Raw genomic sequence first — 18,584 nt, forward strand, 5'->3', positions numbered from 1 at the left:
GTAGTTACTGTTGTTTTAGCAGTCAAGTAGATGGTAAAATAAGTTCAATAATGGCTGTACTTTTGGCCATACCTGCTGGGGTTTGACTCCTCTTTAGCACAGCGTACATTTATTGTGGGGAGATTTTTCAGGCCCTGCATTGCTGCTAGGGTGTATAGAAGGTTCACCACCAATCCCAGGAGCTTTGTCCAGGTCATGTGCTGCTACTGCCACTAGCTGTATTTTTTTTTATTTATTTATTTATTTGATTTTTACCCCGCCCCTCTAGACCATGTCTACTCGGGGCGGCTTACAAAATAAAACAAAACAGTATAAAAATATATAAAATCATAAAAATTACAACTACAGTTTCAATTTACAACAAGAAGGCTCACAAGTCACAGTTCTGTCACTTTAGTTGCTTGTTGGTATGTGCCATCATGTCATATCTGGCTTAATGGCGACCCTAATAGGATTTTCAAGGTATGTGAAATATTTAACAAGTGGTTTTACTATTGCCACCACCCTATGGTTGAGCAGATATTTGAATTTGGGTCCCCTGAGTCCTAGGCTGGCATGCTGTCCTCTATGTAACACTGGCTTTCATCCCATGATGAAAGGTAACTGGGCATGTTAGCCTTGAGAAAAGAAGACTTAAGAGCAGATGTGATCGCATTTTTCAAATACTTGAAAGGTGGTAATACGGAAGAGGGGCAGGATCTGTTCTTAATCTGCTTTGATTAGGATTCCTGCATTGAGCAGGGGGTTGGACCTGATGGCCTTCTAAGCCCCTTCTAACTCAGTTATTCTAGGATTTTGTGATTCTTTCTCCAAATAACACAGTGGGACCAAGGTTATGTCCCCTCCCCTCCTTCCTGGCGTTTTATTATGTCACTGTTGGTGAACTACCACACATGTTCAAAGGCTTCCATGTTGAAGCAACGGGCCTTCCCAATGTCAGCTGGAAATAAATGGAGATGGGTGTCAGGCTTGAAAGCTACCTTCTGTCACAAAAATCAAACGTTCTCCCTCATTCTGAGATCTGTCTTCCTGTCTGATGTTCCCTCAAACATCCAATGGCACCCTGGGGCCTATCAACACTATACAGTGGTGCCTCGCTTAACGATTGCCTCGTTAAATGATGAAACCGCTATATGATGACTGTTTTGCTATGGCAAAATTATGTCTTAATAGGCAATATTCGCTTCCCGATGATCGGTTCCCTGCTTCGGGAACCGATTTTTCGCTAGACGACGTTTTAAAAACAGCTGATTGGCAGCTTCAAACTGGCCGCCCACTGTGTAAAATGGCTCCCCCTGTGTTTTTTGATTCCTCGCTTTACGGGCACCGAAAATGGCCGCCCCTATGGAGGCTCTTCGCTGGATGGTGAGTTATTCAGCCTATTGGAACACATTGAACAGGTTTTCAATGTGTTTCAATGGGATTTTTTATTTCGCTTAACGAGGATTTTGCTCTACAGCGATTTCGCTGGAACGGATTATCCTCATTAAGCGAGGCACCACTGTAATTTTGGCTCTGTACAGAATGTAATTTTTCCCAAGGTAAGCCTGGCTGTTGAGCTACTGAGTGCCTTTGACAGATTGTTGGGACACAGAAGTCTTCAGATTTTTCTGTCTCAAGTTGAGTAGCAAATGTCCACCTCCTTTCAAGGGAAGTCACACAGAACTAAAAGCCAGGCATAGTAGTTTGGCATATGATGCTAAGAATCTCTCAGCACTGTTCCCACTCTAGCATTATACATATAGTATAAAAATTGCTGCTGTGCTGTCCCATTGGATGGCTGCCCGATTCTGCCTAAAGCTGAGCCTGACATTAAAGCTCAAAAGAAGAGGAAGCTGAGCCCTGCTGTCCACTGACCTTGCCTCTTTGACACTTTGCAGGAGTGGTGTGAGAGTCCCTTTCTCATGACTTCTCCCTACAGTCTGGGAGCATGTGTCTCAAGTAAACAACTTGAAGACCAAATAGGTGGTTTTCTCTCATACAAATGCGTATCTCCTTCTTAGCCTTATTTACATCATTTCTTCATACAGAGAAAGAAGTTATGGGAAAGTCACCCCACGGCTGCAACAAATACATGGGAATCAGCCAAGCAGACGTGACTGCAGTGGCCTGGTTTCTAATGCCGGAATGATGCTTTATCCACGTGACAGCGACCGTTTGCTCCACCACTCCATTTCTAGAAGGCTTACAGAGTGGATACTTTTACTTGCACTGAGCTCGGTGTGTGACTTAGGTTTCCCCCACCGCAGGCAAATAGCCTGATGTGAAACGGTCTTTCATGTTTATCAAATGAACTTCTAACAGGGAACAATTTCAGCAAAGTTGCACGTCAAGGTACCCTGAAACTGTACACATGCTGAAAATCAATCCATATACTTGCCTCTTCCATGTGACCTGAGAGGTATTATAAAACCCTTGAAGCCTGGAGCAAATAACAGAAATAACATTGGGATACTCACACTGTGTGACTACTATGCCAGACTAAATATATTCTCTGTCAAGCTAGTGATGTTGGCTCTTCCCGTTCCAACAGAAATGATGGTAAGCCTTTTCTCGTGACACCAGGCTTAACTATCCTATATTTTGTGAAATGTTTCTGCCAATGTTTTAGAGGGGCTAGGGTTTGCACAGCTGATGTGCTGTGACTTTTCAACTAGCAGGGTTGATGTCAGTATCTACCCAAAAATCTCCTTCAAGGTTTTGTGTTTTCTCTTGATGGTGTCCAGTACCCTAGTAGTAGTCTCCGACTACAATCCTATTAATAGCAGAGCATAAACATTCCTTAGGCAGAGTGTTTCACCATACTCTATCAATATCCATCTCTTAATCTCACAAATTGGAGATTACTGTTTAAGAAACAATGGGGTTTATGCTTCCATGACACTAGATATTGTATGCCTTCTTGCACCAATGGCATATTTTGGCAACAGAATATACAATGAGACTATTGCATATGCAGAAAAAAATGATGGGGTTCTGACTTATATGTTTAGTATTTTTTTTCAGGAGCCTTCTAAAGTAAAACCAAAGCAAAGCATGCTGCTTATATACTGCCCCATAGTGCTTCAAGCACTCTCTGGGCAGTTTACAAGTTAATTATGCAGGCTACACATTGCCCCCCCCCCCCCGTGAGCTGGGTACTCATTTTACCGACCTCGGAAGGATAGAAGGCTGAGTCAACCTTGAGCTGGCTACCTGGGATTGAAACCCAGGTCGTGAGTACAGTTTGGCCTGTGGTACAGCAATTTAACCACTGCCCCACGAAGCTCTTTGTAATGAAGGATGCTTTTATTTCGTTACTTTAGAACGCTGCTGAAAAAAATACTAAACATATACTGTATGTTCATTATGACACACAGCATGCAGTTTTGCTCATCTGCCTAAGTTGCATTTAGCATCTTTCCTTTCGGCCACATGATCTGATTGGTCACTGAAAGGTCAACACAGGCTTAATTCACAAATCTGATTGTTCAGGTCCTCTCTAAGGCAATTTCATCACAGGATGTGTGTGGCTAGGGGAAATCTTATGATGAATGCTACACTTCAAAACTAAGGCAAGTTGTTGTTATGTGCCATCAAGTCACCTCCAACTTATGACAACCATATGAAAAAGTGATCTCCAGACTATCAGGTCCCCTATTCAGCTCTTGTAAACTCAAGTCTGTGACTTCCCTTAGGTAATCAGTCCATCTTGTATTTGGTCTTTCTCTTTTCCTACTACAGTGGACCCTTGACTTACAGACGGCTTGACTTACAGACTTTTTGAGTTACAGACTTCTCTGGCCGCAAAATTTAGGTTTGACTTGCAGACTGAGATTTGACTTACAGACCAGAAAAAAACCAAAATGGAACAAAAACGGCCTGTTACGGGATTAATCGGTTTTCAATGCACTGTAGGTCAATGGAGACTTGACTTACAGACTTTTTTACTTGAGAACCGCCTTCCAATACGGATTAAGTTCTCAAGTCAAGACCCCACTGTATCTTTAACGCTTCCCAGCATTATGTTACCATTTTTTCAAAGAAGAAACACTATAGAAGAACAACATTAGAAATTATTTTAGAACAAAGACCCTGCTACATAAACTCACAGGTTCTATTCCAGTGTCCATCTCCCTGCTTCTAGGAAACCAACAGGCAGAGCATGAAGCAACCTCTCTTTGCTGTACCCAGTCCCTACTGCAAGAGGCATTTGTACAGATACATTACCGCTGAACCTGGAGTCTCCATTTAGCTATCATGTTTGTGCATAAGTCATAGGGTATCCTTTCTGAACTTATCTAATCTCACTTTAAAGACGCCTAGGCTAGGGAGAATTGTGTCTTGGGGCAACACGTTCCACAAATATGTTGCATGAAGGACTTTCTGTGTGTCTCTTGGATCTACTGCCCATTCCATAGTGCAATCTCAAGCTCTGTAACCTTGGAGTTCTACTGTGCTCTGTCTGAAGAATTCTGCAAGTTGCAGGGAAAAAGCCAAATCTGTTTCCCAGTCTGAAAAGAAAGACACGCCACTACCACTGTCCCTTTCCAAGTCTATTGCCCTTAGGATGGACTTTTCAGCCAGGACAAAAATAATATAAAAGCACAAAAAAATTAAGAAACTGGCAATCTGCAATGGTTGTTCCTGCTCCAGCATGCTCTGTCAAGCTCCTAGATGCCATTCTCTATCATCCAAGGGCCTTATAAGGCTCTCTGGTTAGCTGTTGTGAGGGGCTATGCTATGGATCAAATCCTGACTCTGAATGCCTGACAAAGCATTCCATCGCCAAGGGAGAGAAGTTTTCCTCATTGAATCATGATGAACCTTCAGCTGCCAAGGTTGGTGAAATGTCACTACAGATCTTGCCAGGAAATCCAAAGGTACTTCAATGCAAAAAATAGAAAATGACTCCAACCAATATAAATATCAGTAATATGGACTGAAGAATAAAAGAACACAAGGGAGCCTGTGTTCTAGAAGGAAAATCTATTCCTAAACACTTACTTGCTTGTTTCCAAAAATTGTTTAGATATGTTGCCATCAAACTGGGACTTTCCCAACAAAACCTACCTTGCAGGCAATATAGGGAATACTGTAGAGGTAGTGTGAATTTAACTGGCACCTATTGGCTGATGCCAATGACATCATTAGTGCCCAGCAATGTACCCTCTTCAGCTCATCACAGGAAACCAAAACCCTCTGTGCAAGGCTGTTGCTCACACTGATGTCTGAGAGCTGATGCTGATCCCTGGACCTGCTTAGACCTGTTTCAAATGCTAAAACCAGCTTTTCAAATTGATTCTAGGAAAAAAATCAAAGGCCAAGAGCTGTGTTCTGAATCAGTTAAATTTTTGACCATTTTTCATGGACAGTTACATGTTTAATACAACTCTAGTTTAACCTATATTAAGGAAGAGAAAATGATCCAGGGGAAATTGCAGCTGGTGTACCAATAAGTGATTTTTTAAAAAATGACCTGATTCCACTTGAGTGTCTACAAAAAAAGTTGGCGCTTACAGCATCCCCAGCTAAAATTGTATTCTTTAAAGGGGGAGACAATTGAGCTGAGAATAGCCCAGAAACCAGGTTGTGGTTTATGATAGCAATCTAAAATGCCGTAAGAGGAAACAATTAAGTTCAGTCATGTCTCAGTCCACTTGCCCATCCAAGGTAGTAAAGTTTACCAAATGGAATAATAATTTCTGCATTCTTCCTACCGGGGGAATTCATGCTTCTTTCCTCTGTTCCAGTCTTTTTTTGAAAAGTCAGCTGCTTTTTTAATTTTGAAAACATGGCATAGAATCATGATGATCCTGCCTTATAAGTATTACTGATTTATTTAGATATTTCTAAATGGTCTTTCACCAAAATGTATCAGCACACTGAACAAGAAATATGTAATAAAATAATAAAAGGCAATAATAAAATAACAATAAATTTTGGTTTAGCAAACTTCCCCAAAACTCCAAACCAACCAGTTTCAAAAGGCCATGGAAACCAAATCATCATGACCAGCACCGTTCACAACTCTATGGAGAAGGTTTTCAAAAGTAGCTACTGCAAGAGAGGAAGTCCTAGTTGTCATGAATAAAAGACACCGTAAGAAGAAACTTCCCTGTAGAAGCGGGCAGGTTGACAAGGGCAGGGAGAAATAATTCTTCAAGTGTCAATCCAAAAATTACTTCCATTTCTTGGACTATAGCTCTCAGAATTCCATCCTGAAGTGATTATGCCTGTGGGAAGGGACATGGGTTCAAGTCCTCACTCAGCCATTGAAGCATACTGGGATGGGATAATGGTAAACCGCTCCTTCAACATCCCATATATGGAGTTGCCATAAGTCAGAAGCAATTTGATAGCAATTTAAAAGCCTTGGAGAATACAAATTTGATAGTACATTTTAAAAAACCACCATTACAGTTCTTGTTTTGTGGAGAACCAACAGTATCTCTCTTGGTTCTGGAAGTCCCATAGAGACAAAACCTTTCTTTGTTATATTTAGGGATTGCGAAATGAAAAAAAATATGGTGAATTATTTATCTGCACAACAGCTGCATCTAAGAAAATTAGGAAGCTGCTTTTGTTAACTGCCTTGTGCAAGCACAGAGTGCCCTCTAGAGTTCTGAAAAGTGAATGCTACATATTGACAGCTCTTCTCAAGACTAAATTGCTTTGTGGATGCTAATTTCTGCCAGAAAGTACTGGCCTTCATCTAGACATGGAGGAGAGGGAATGCATTTATTGAGCATATGAATAGTTATTGCATGGACAGCTACCTGGATTTCTGTCTTTTTCTTTTTGCAACGGCTACACTTTTTCTCCGGATACCCAGTGTGGTGTACTAGATAGAGTGATGGACTTGGAGTCAGGAAGCCTGACTTCACATCCCCACTCAGCCATGGAAACTCACTGGGGGTGTGGAACTGGTAAAACTACTCTTTAAAATCTCCCAATTACCTTGAAACCCTATTAGAAAGTTGCTATAAGTCAATTCCACCTTGATGGCACATAACAACAACACTTCTCTCCAGATTGTGCCATACCTACCCATAAATATTGGTTAGTATAAATTCATCTGGATTTCCAAAGAATCAGCTGAGGGAAACAGGAATTGTAACTCTAGCTTTACATGGGAATATATGGCAAAAATTGTATAATATAGTTTTTTCCATATAGAAAAAAGTAATATACATAATAACACACACTACAAGGATACATGTATAGAAAATTACAATCGCTTGTCAAGTACTTTGGGGTTGACAGGTTAACTAGAGGAAAAGTTAGAGGAAGAATACATGCTGCAAGGACATAATGAATATAGAAAATGACCATCACTTTTACACATCTCATCTTACCTGCGGCAAGGTTAGGTAAAGGGGAAATGATTGAGGCTTGGGACATCTCACACTAGGAGCTGGACAACCATGTTGTACACCCTTAATTGTGTTTTCTAAATTACTATAGGGAAGATTACTATAGGGAATAATATCAAAAATACTGTGATGCCATAATGCGAGTTGGAATGTGCACTTGTGTGTGTGTGTGTGTGTGTGTGTGTGTGTGTGTTTAAAAGAGAGAAAGAATATTCTGTTATTCAATGATATACTGTATAGTGAAAGATACCACCAAGACAAAACGCCCTTTGGAGTCCTTAAAGCAGCTTTGGTGCTTTAATGTGTATGGTGTTTAGCAGTGCTTACAAAAGTTGGCTAGTTTTTGCCAATGTAGTGAACCAGGGGACCTGATTAAGTTGGCTTTAAATGGGATTCATATGTTGAAATGGACAAAGGAAATGATTGTAGAAATACAAGCAATGAGTGGGAGGTTGAAGGTCAAAATTAATCCGATATCATGGGAGGAAGTGTGGGAGGCAGATATGAAAATGATCTTTAAAGGTAGCAAAGGACACATGTTGGCAGAGTTTGAGTCCTCTTTCTGCAATAGGACCCACAAAATGAGTAGACTACCAAATAGAATTCAACAGAAAAGCTAAGTCCCTGCTTCTCTAGGAGATAAAATGTAAATATTATAATGATGTGGGCTAAGTATATGAATAATATTTTTAACTAGAAAGCAACCAATACAGCATGGGAAAATTTAAGATAATTTAAACTATATATATTCATGTCAAGAGAAGACAGGCAACCCTCAAAAGAAGAAAAGGAAACTAGATGCCTTAAACCAGTGGTCCCCAACCTCAGGCCTCCAGATGTTCTTGGACTCCAACTCCCAAGATGGCTTCTGGTATAGCTTCCCTTACCCAGAAGGCACTGCATGAGCCTCCCCTTCAGTGCCCATAATGGAATTTCCTCTCAGACAAGTGCATCAGCAATCAGACTTGAAAGTTAAGTCTGTATTTCCTTTTCAATGACCAATCACAAAACAAAGCATGCTAAATATATATATATATATATATAACTGAAAAAATTCCCTGCTGTAGAACAGGATATGAAAAATAACAACAATACACAATTGCTATAGAAAAAACAAAACATGATTGTCATAGACAGTCATTACAGTAAAAAAGAACAGTTAAGGCAACTGATGAACTGTTACACTTTTCGTTTTGCTTGAACATAGGATATGCCTTCAAGCAGATTAGACAATTTCATCTAGGTGACCAAGTGCTTTATCATAAAAAAACAACTTGGAACACTAAAATGTTTTTAGGAAGGTTTTAGAGATCAAATTGGGATCTCTAATCATCAGAAAGAGACTACTCCATTCAAGCCAATGTCTATCTTAAGACCACCTGATATACAATTAAAGGCTTAGAAAGATTATGGAGATCTTTTAGTCCCTTGTTCAGTGCAGGTCTTGTGATGCCCTTTGTACTGGCATCTGCAAAGTTTTAATAATGACATAGAAAGCAATTTTTCATTTCTGCTTTTATGAAACTCTTGAAAGGGACCAGGATCCAGTAAATTCTGGTTTTGGAGCGTATGATTCTAAAGTCTTCCCAACCACCAGATGACATTAGACTGCAATTTCTCCCACCCCCTTCAGTAGGCAGAGATGATGAAAGTAGTAGTTCAAAATCTCTTGACATATGGGTTGGGACAAGCTGCTCCTAGAAATGAATGTCTAGAAAGGTGTGACTCAGGTACTGTAAACCCATTTTCTGCTGACTAATGATTCCATACAGAATTCTGGTGATTTTAGATCACCATCCAGAATTCTTCTGAATTCTTTGGGAGAAATTGACTGTAATTTCAGTGATATCAGAACTATTTCACATATAGGGCGAATGCAATGAGTGAATATAGTATACTGTAAATATGTAATTACACAGACTTGGCACATACAAACTACAATCCCTGTGCATATTTACAATCTCAGAAGCCATGAAAAAAAATGCATTTTCTGTATCTCTGAACTTCAAGCAATGCATATCTGCCCTCACACACTTTAAATGAATACATTGAATTGAATTTGTTATCATCAAAGACCAGCACCAAGCACTATGCATATCTGTTTTTCCCGTATAGGACAGAATTTTCATGATTTTTCACAGAACAATTCATATATAGTCTTCTGACAGCTTCACACCCACCTCTCTCTCTCTCTCTCTCTCTCTCTCTCTCTCTCTCTCTCTCTCTCCCTCTCCCATTATTCCTCCTTCCCCTCTTCCTCCTGCCAGTTTCCAGGCCAATCCCAACATCTCCCATGTCAAATATCTTAAAAGACTACACAAACCTGACTCTTTGTTAGCAGATGCTTGGTCAAACAGTTCCCTAACCAGTTTCATTGGCAATCAACAATCAGACATCAAATTATTCACATTTAACAATTAATAGAGGCCAACCAGAATCTGACTCTCCATGAAAAAAAAATTCTACACACATGTATATATTAGGACTAATGACTCAAATTTTGTGTCATTAGGTCTTTACAATAGCCCTTATATGTGCAGACTAAAACAAGGAATTGGTTCTTCTAAATATTTCCTATTTGTTAAAACCACGTAAACACCATTTCCCAATGGACAGCCTTCAACTCACTTAATTTAAGCCAGGAAGGGTATACACATGATGAGTATTCTCTGGGATCATTACATGTTCTATATTCCAGGACAATGTATTTGTCATCTTCCATATCTTTTTGTTGCTGTGTGCCATTAAGTCATGTTGAGTTTATGAGGTTATCAAATATAGCAAGGGTTACAAAATAGTGTCCATCTACTTGAAGGATGACTTTGATACACCCAAGGAGAGGTCGTTCCTGCCTCTAGTCAAACTCTGTTTTCAGCTGGGTATTAGTTAAATCAGTTAAATCAGAAGGTTCAGAAAAAGAATGCAGTGTTATGGATTGTATGTGTATATGTGTTTTAAATTATTATTCCCTTGATATGCTGCTTGGAGAGTTCTGAGATCTGAAGTCCAAAAAAAAAAAAAACAAAAAAAAACCACAAATTGCATGCCTCTTTAATATACATACATACAATTTCATTATTTTACTGTTGTACTGTAAAATATTTTATATTCATAAAACATCATAAACTGTCCAGAGAATTTCAGCAAGTTTTCAAACTTGGGGGTTGTTTGAACGTCTTAATGTAGGCTCCTTAGTCAAGGACCCATTCGTACTACCTGGTTCATACCAATTCAACAGCTGGCTGAATACATGTTCTGTGTTTCAGCCCCCCACCCCCTCCAAGAGGCACCCTATCGAAAGCAGCGTTCCAGCTTCCTTGCCCTGCCTCCTCCAGGCACTGCCTGTGAATGGGCACCCACTGAGGGGGGTGGGACACTGGAATGTGGAACACCTCTTCAACTGTCCCCCGAAGCAACGTGACCCACCGAACTGGTGGTTCGTGCTTGTCTTGAATTGGGAGCCTTGACTTTTCAGGTTTTCTGGTCTCACTGAGAGCCTGCACAGTTAGAGATGACTCTTCTCTTCAGATTTAGCTGTCCACAGGTGAGAACAACTAGAGAGAGCGGTAGAGCTACAATCCTTACTCTGCTCACAACATTAATTCATTTGCTGAATGTCTGAATAGCACTCCCCTTCTCCTGCCAAAAGTGTTCAGGGTTAATTTAAAGTCTCTGAGGAGAAATGAGTCTCTCAAGTCTGAAACAAGCCTTCTTTTTTAGGTAAATGCTTATATCCAGGCTCATGTTCCAAGTGGTTAGGTTTCACATTCACACAACACACACACACACTTGAGTCAGCAACAGTTGTCTTGGCTTTAGTTATAATACAGATAAAAAAAAATATCTGGCCCTCCAGATGTTTTCAATGGTTACCATAATGTCATGGTTACCAGCTTGGGGGAAGCTCCTGGATTCATCCCTGAGCCTGGATGCCCAAGTCTTGGCGGTGGCCACGAGTGCGTTTGTACAATTAAAATTAGTGTGCCCGCTATGTCCATCTCTTGAGAGATCTGATCTGGCCACTGTGAAACTGTACATGCCCTAGTTACTTCCGGGCTAGATTTTTGTAACACACTCTATGTGGGTTTGCCTATGGAAAGTGCCAGGAAACTTCAGCAGGTCCCAAATGCATCAGCCAGACTGGGGCTGGTTAAAGGGATCACATAACCCCCCCACCCCCCCACCCCAGTTACAGCAGCTCCACTGGCTGCTGATCAGTTTCTGGGTGTATTTCAAAGTGCTGGTTTTAACCTATTAAGCCCTAAATGACCCAGGACCAAATTATCTCAAAGACCGTATGTCCCATTATGAACCAGCTCAGGTGTTAAGACCATCAGGAGAGGCCTTTCTTTCAGTCCCACTATCCTCACAGGTGCATCTGATGGTGACACAGGAGAGAACATTCTTTGTTTCTCCTCCCAGACTCTGGAACTCCCTGCCACAGGAGGCCAGATTGACCCCACCTTTGCTGTCCTTCCACAAGCAAGCAAATATCTTTCTCTTCAGGCAAGCCTTCCCTTAGTAACTAGCTACCTGTGTGCAATTTTTAGAGAAATTTTTATTGTGCTTTCCATTTTTTGGGTTTTCCATTTCTCAGAGTGACTTTTTTCTTCTTTTTAATATTTGTATACATATTGTTGCTAGCTTTAATATTGCCCTTTAATGATGTAAGATGCCTCTTTATACTCATTGTTCTTAGCTTTAAATATTTGTATTGGCATTTAACGATGCTAATCATCCCTGTCTACTTATTGTTTTAAATTTTAAGTATTGTCTTTCAATTTTTAAGCCACCTTTGACGCTTTTGGGGAGAAAGTTGGGGTAAAAATATTTTAAATATATAAATAATAAAATAAATAAGGACAGGTAGTTTTGCTTGACCTGCTTTCTGCCCATTGCAAAAATCTGCAGCAATAGAAATTATATTGTAATTAGTCATAAGATTATGGAAGAAATGTCTAGAGAATGGGAGGGTCAGCTTGTTTGCTTTTATGGGGGGGGGGAACCCAAGAATCATGTGGCAGATTAAGGTCTCATAGGTTTTATTTGTCATAAACTTTCATGGATTGCAGCCCAGAGCATCAGATGAAGTGACCTATAGTCCAGAGATGAAACAGTTTGCTAGAGTTACATGTGTGTGTATGATGGAATCACTTCCCTGTGCACATGGAAAGATTTGATTTTCTGTGTGTGCCAGGATTCTATGTTTACCTGCTGGCACAAGGATGCACACCTCATGATGCAACCAACAGTGAGTTGCACCATTTATCTTACATGCACATAAAATCACCAACAAGACGCTGGCCATGGAAAGTTAATTATTTCAACTATATCTTTGGCCATGCAGACTGAGGTATTCTGGTTGCATTCCAAAGAAGTAACCTTCTCCATTTATAGGAAGGTTTTGCATGCACAGTGACACCATTAAGTAATGCTAAGAGATTTCTAAGGGGCATTTGTTGTCTGCCTTAAAAATAATGCAGAGCCCTATAGCATCTGGAAGACTAACATATTTGCTCTCTTGCTTTTTTTTCCCTGGAAGGCAAAGGCTTTTTTTTTTTATTCGGACCTGATTTTAGCAACTATCTAGCTGCTGAGGAGGGCTTGCGGCAGATTTAAGTTACCACCTATTAAAATTACTTTCAGTTAAATTGTGTTTTTTGTTGTGTTTTTTTAGTTTCACCTTGTTGAGAGCTGCCTTGAGTCCCAGTTACAGGAGAATAATTAGTAAATCAATAAATAAGCAAATGGCACAATGAAATAAGTGCATGGCTACAGAGCCAAAGAATGGGAAATCCCGCCCCCCCATGACTCGAAGGAGAAGCGCCAGCCTATGTAGCTGTGGACAAGCTGCACCGTCCCTGAGTGCTCCCAGAAGAAGAGAATGGTCAACCATTTCTGAATATATTGAGAAAATCCTGGAAAGGGTTGCAATAAATCAAAATTGACTTGATGGCATGCCATCATTATTAAATAAACAATAATTCAGATTATTCTGTAGTTTATAGCTGACTTCATCAGGTGGATGGAGTGTTACTCAGAATTGCAGATGTTTGTGAATCAGAGCTTGGGGAAAATATATATATATTAGCTCTAACTTGTATAATCCTCCTATCAGCACATAAAACCATATGATGCAGTACACAGCATTGTAATAGTAAACCACTTCTGAGTATTCTCCACCTAAAAAACCCCAAAAAGGGGTATCCATAACTCAGAATTGATTTGACAGCACATTATTACTACAGTTAATAATAATAATAATAATAATAATAATAATAATAATAATAATAATAATAATAATAATAATAATAATAATAATAATAATAATAATAATAATAATAATAATAATAATAATAATAATAATAATAATAATAATAATAATGTGCTGTCAAATAATGATGTGCTGTCAAATCAATTTTGACTTATGCAGACCCCTTTTGGGGGGTTTTCAGGTGGCAAATACTCAGAAGTGGTTTATTATTCTCTCCTTCTGTGGGTGCCTTCGGACTATGCAGCTTGCCCAAAGCCAGACAAACTGGCTCTACTCAGAGGAGGCACAGTGGGGAATCGAACTCCCAACATCTGGCTCCAGATACCTAAACCACTGAGCTACCTAGGCAGCTTTTCTCCTTCTAGCAGAATATTTTTATTGCTTTCAACAACATAAGTAATATGATTTATATTCAAAGATCTACTGGGCAATGGTATGCAAAGTATTTGTTACAAGATATTCAATTAACACAATAAATGGATGCGAGGCAAAAGCATCTACAGGAATTTGCAGGGCGTTTACAGAGTGATATGCTAACATGATTTGAGCACATGATATGCACCACTACAATACAGTGCATCTGCCTATGAATATTAAAACCATAAATAAATGAAGGACTGCATGGAGCACAAGTGTCCCCTGAAGACATTCATGCTAGTGGGATGAGACTGATACTAGACCACATTTTCTTAGGTACTCAGATTTATTTGCTTTAACAGACTTTCATCTACTTTAAAACTTAACCCACAAGTCAATCAACTGACCAAAATAATTGTTGCTCAGGAACTGCATGCAGAATCAATTCTAATGAAAGACATTTTATATCTAGCCTAATCCCATCTCAAATATAAACCAACATGGATATATATATGTAAACCATTTGCATTACAAATACTTTAGAAGAAGGTCGGCTGTCGTTTGGAAGCAGAATTAGGCTCTCATGTTTGCGTGCGCATTTGGTACAGCTATTTTCAGTAGGATACTTCATACTTTATTGTCCTCCGGCATGACAGACCAGTGCCAGCCAGCAAGCTGATCCTTTCAGCCTGTCAACACTAGTTGCTTTGAACTCAGCCCTGTATGGTGGTGGATCCCAACTAGAGGTGCTAAAACCCTTATATCCTCCAGAAAGCTCTTTAGTCCTTCTTTCTAGTGAGAACTGAAAATGGAATAGCTAGATAACTCAGCTGCAGTTATTCCGTGGTACAAAGGCTTCATCAAATTTCATCAAAATCTAAATCGCACAAAAATCCATCAAATAATGCCCAAAATGTGTAGTGGAAAACCAAATAAAAGACTTGTTCATTTTCCAACAAAGTCCCAAAAATTACCATAAAACAGCCATGTTATCAAGACATAAATTAGGGGTGGGCAGAAGAGAGATCAGCATCTACTGGTGGATATTAGTTTCATTCACTGTGGTATCAATGGATCCCTTCTGTTTTAACAATGTATGTGTGTGTTATGTGCCATCAAGTTAGAACCCACTTACAGCAACTCTGATAGAAAGTTTGCAAGCAAGACAGGAGAGCCCACCCCCGTCCCACAATGTCAAGCTTTGAGTGCAACCTTTTCGTCTCAACCATCCATCATCCTGATATACCATAGATACTATCCTGGAACAACCCTAAATAATATATCTTATATTAGAGAGAAGGAAGTAATTAATGACAATACCCTGAAACCTGACAGCTGATTAATACTTCTTGCAAGAAGTATTCATGAGGTACAATTTTTGCTCATAATTTCATTAAAAGTGACATTCTCTTCCTTCAAGAGCTTTCATTTAAAAGTTGTTGAAATGTGGACAATGAACCAAAAGTGTATGTTCTTGTTTTTAACATCACTACAGTTGGGTTACCCTGAAGTTTGAACTTTGATTGCAGTTCAGAATGGCAATTACAATTAGTGTATTAGTCTGTGTATAAGTATTATGCCTTCTTTCCTTCCCTTTATTTTTCTTTCTCTTTTATCTTTTATTGGGTCAGTAAGATTATTATGCATGTTGTTTCATTGTATCATCTTCTCAGTGGTTTTGTTCTTTTTGGTTTGTTTTAAGAAAGGTAATAAACACACACACACACACACACACACACACACACACACACACACACACACACACACACACACACACACACACACACACACACACACACACACACACAAGGATTGAGAGCAGATTTTGTGTTATTTTCAGGATGCTCTAGCATGAATAGAAATTGTTACAAATTATTAAATAACATGCTTACTCTCCATCTCAGTCTTGCTCTCTCTGACCTGCTTGTGTTTGCAGCAAAAGCTACAGTCTGTTTCTGAATACAATTAACAACAGAAATACACTCCAAATCTTTGGAGCATTCAGCTCTTCGGCAGCTTCAGTGTCTGATCTCTGCAAGCTTGCCATTCTATTGGAATAACTTTAAAGAGCCTGATGGAAATACTTGGCTATAAACAGTAGAAACAACCTAATTATATAGCCAAATTAAATATGGAGAAGGGACTCCTCAAATGTATCTCTGGACACACAAATAACACACATGATTAGTGGGCAACCACTGATTAAGATCAAGAACATTCCACTGGAAACATTTTGAAACAGCAATGGTACAAAGCTCACAACTTTAAAATGGATCTCTAACAAATTAGATCTCACTGTCCCTGTCGTAGATAGTTTGCAATGAAGGAATGGCTCATTAAGGTGCAATATGTCAAACGCACAACTTGGACAAGGAATGGATTTAGTGAAGCACACCCTGTAAAACACTCAAGACATCCATGCCGCTTGCTAACAGGCAAGGTGAAAACCCCACAGAGCTGCCATCCAATACACCCTGAGGATATAGTCTTGCCAGATCCCAAATATGGAAATGAATTATAGTGAGCATGAAAGCAAATACAGCATAGCTGAGATACATCCAGAGAAAAATGTTGTTAGCTTGTTAGCAAAAGGATGTCGTAGGTGATCTCTGGTAGGTCTGTAGTAGAGTTGGAAGGCTTTCTGACTCCCAGAACAACAAAAAGCCTCCTGCTCTATATTATACTGAAATTAAGAAAGCATGGATGAACCAACCAAAATATGAAAAAAACTACTCTGGAATGCAGCCGGATAATTCCTACAAGATCTAACCGCTAGTCACAATTACAGTACACCAACTGAACTTATGGAACCAGCATTAAGCGCTGTCTCACCGTGATCCCATCTACTCTACTTGGAGCTAACTATTTGATTTAGCCTGGAATATTCTTAATTCTAAGAGCTTGTCTTTTTCAGCAAACTTGGGCTTCTGGTGGATTTTGTAGTTCTAGTAAAAAATTCACACAAGATTCCCCCAACCTTCAACTCTGCCATTTCAGTGTGAGCATAATAACATTCTCCAGTATCCCAAACAAAAGAACACAACTTCCCCATACAAGGCATTTGTAGTATGTAGGTACTATATAGATAATGTCACTTCCATATAGGAAAGTTATGCATTATTGTGTGAGAAGGCAAAAATGTAAGGTAACAATGGTTCAATCAGCTGTTTTACTGTGGTTTTTCTCATGCAACACGGATTGCAGCAAATATGCGATTTTTCTTGCCTTCTGTGAAATCACCATAGAGATGTTGTCTTGCCATGAAAGGGTGTTCAAGCTCCAGAAGTCCAAGGGCCACACATGGCCACCCTGGACCTTAGAAAGCCATTGCTACATCTCCACTGTCATTTTTCTTAACAGGAAGACTATTTTAAAACAAAACAAAAAGCCCCTCTCATGCCCTCTAGTGGCCTGTTTTAAAAATCACAACGGTTTGAGTGCAGTGGGGGGGGGCAAGGGGTGCTGTCCTCTCAAACAGAGAAAAATTATCCCCCACATCTCCTAGAGGGCTTAAGGGGACTTTCTGAGGAAAAGTGGTATGAACATATGGATGGGGGGGGCAGAAAATGCTCATGGGGCTGCATTTCAGTGAGTAGCGCCATATGGGTTCTATGCTCCCTCTGTTTGTTTCTGTGATTTTCAGATGACTCTTTGGCAAGGGCACATTTAATTTAGAGGAGGAAAAACATTGGGCTTAATTCAGAGGAAAAACATTCAAGTTGCCATTCCTTTCCCACAGACCTGAGATGAAGTCCCATTGAACATACTATAATTTACTTTTCACAAACCATCCACAGTGTTGGGCTATAACTAATGAGCTGAGTAGACCTAAAATATAAGAGCTTGAGAAAAATTGCCTTGTGCTTTCACTACAGCTCTCAGGGCAAAAACAAATGAGCTAGCAACTACATAATGAGTACCATAACTGACTTGAGAAGTAAAGGGCATTTGACTATCCTTAAGTGAAATTTCTCAGCTCCACATATTGCAAATCAGCTTGCTTTTGTTTGGTGATTACTCAACAGAAGGTTAAAAATGGATGCAGGTGGACCATGACAGTTTTGAAAAAGTTCTGCAGTGTGAATGTTATATCACCTATTGATTGCAAAGCTGCCGCGTCATTTCTTTCGGTTCTCAGACTCCTAAAGTCAGAAAAACTACCATCCAAAAAGGAACTTTTCCAAGTTTTGCAAATGATACCATCAGGCAAAAAGAGAGTGGTTCTTTGTTTTGTGGCAATGGTCAGCAGTACATAAAGAACTGCAGTATGGAAGGAGATTTAGCATTAATATTTGAATACTTGAACCTTCTTTAAATGACATGAAAGCTAAAGACTCTCCTTCCCGAAGAGAAGTCTGTTCAGAAAGATTGCAGTCTAGATCATCTTCCTGCTGTGGTGTACTGGATTAAATGCTTCTAAATATGTTACTCTTGTGTGAGAGCTTTGCTAGAGAAGGGCAGTGGTCCTTTTTCAAAGTTCAGACTGAGGCCAAGAATAATGACATCTTCCTCTTGGTACAGAAATAGTCTCTGAATTTGATATATAGGGAGGAAACTGAAGAAGGTAACAGGATAATAAATATCAAACATCCATGGAC

The 18,584-nt window shown here is 39.6% G+C and overlaps 1 protein-coding gene across 16 annotated transcripts in view; it reads right to left on the reverse strand.

The window, feature by feature from the left end:
* Positions 1–18,584, reverse strand: part of MYBPC1 (myosin binding protein C1) — a 121,627-nt gene that overhangs the window by 92,696 nt on the left and 10,347 nt on the right. The window lies entirely within an intron of this gene.

This window comes from Pogona vitticeps, chromosome 5 (assembly GCF_051106095.1).
Source record: "Pogona vitticeps strain Pit_001003342236 chromosome 5, PviZW2.1, whole genome shotgun sequence".
Taxonomy (NCBI): Eukaryota; Metazoa; Chordata; class Lepidosauria; order Squamata; family Agamidae; genus Pogona; species Pogona vitticeps.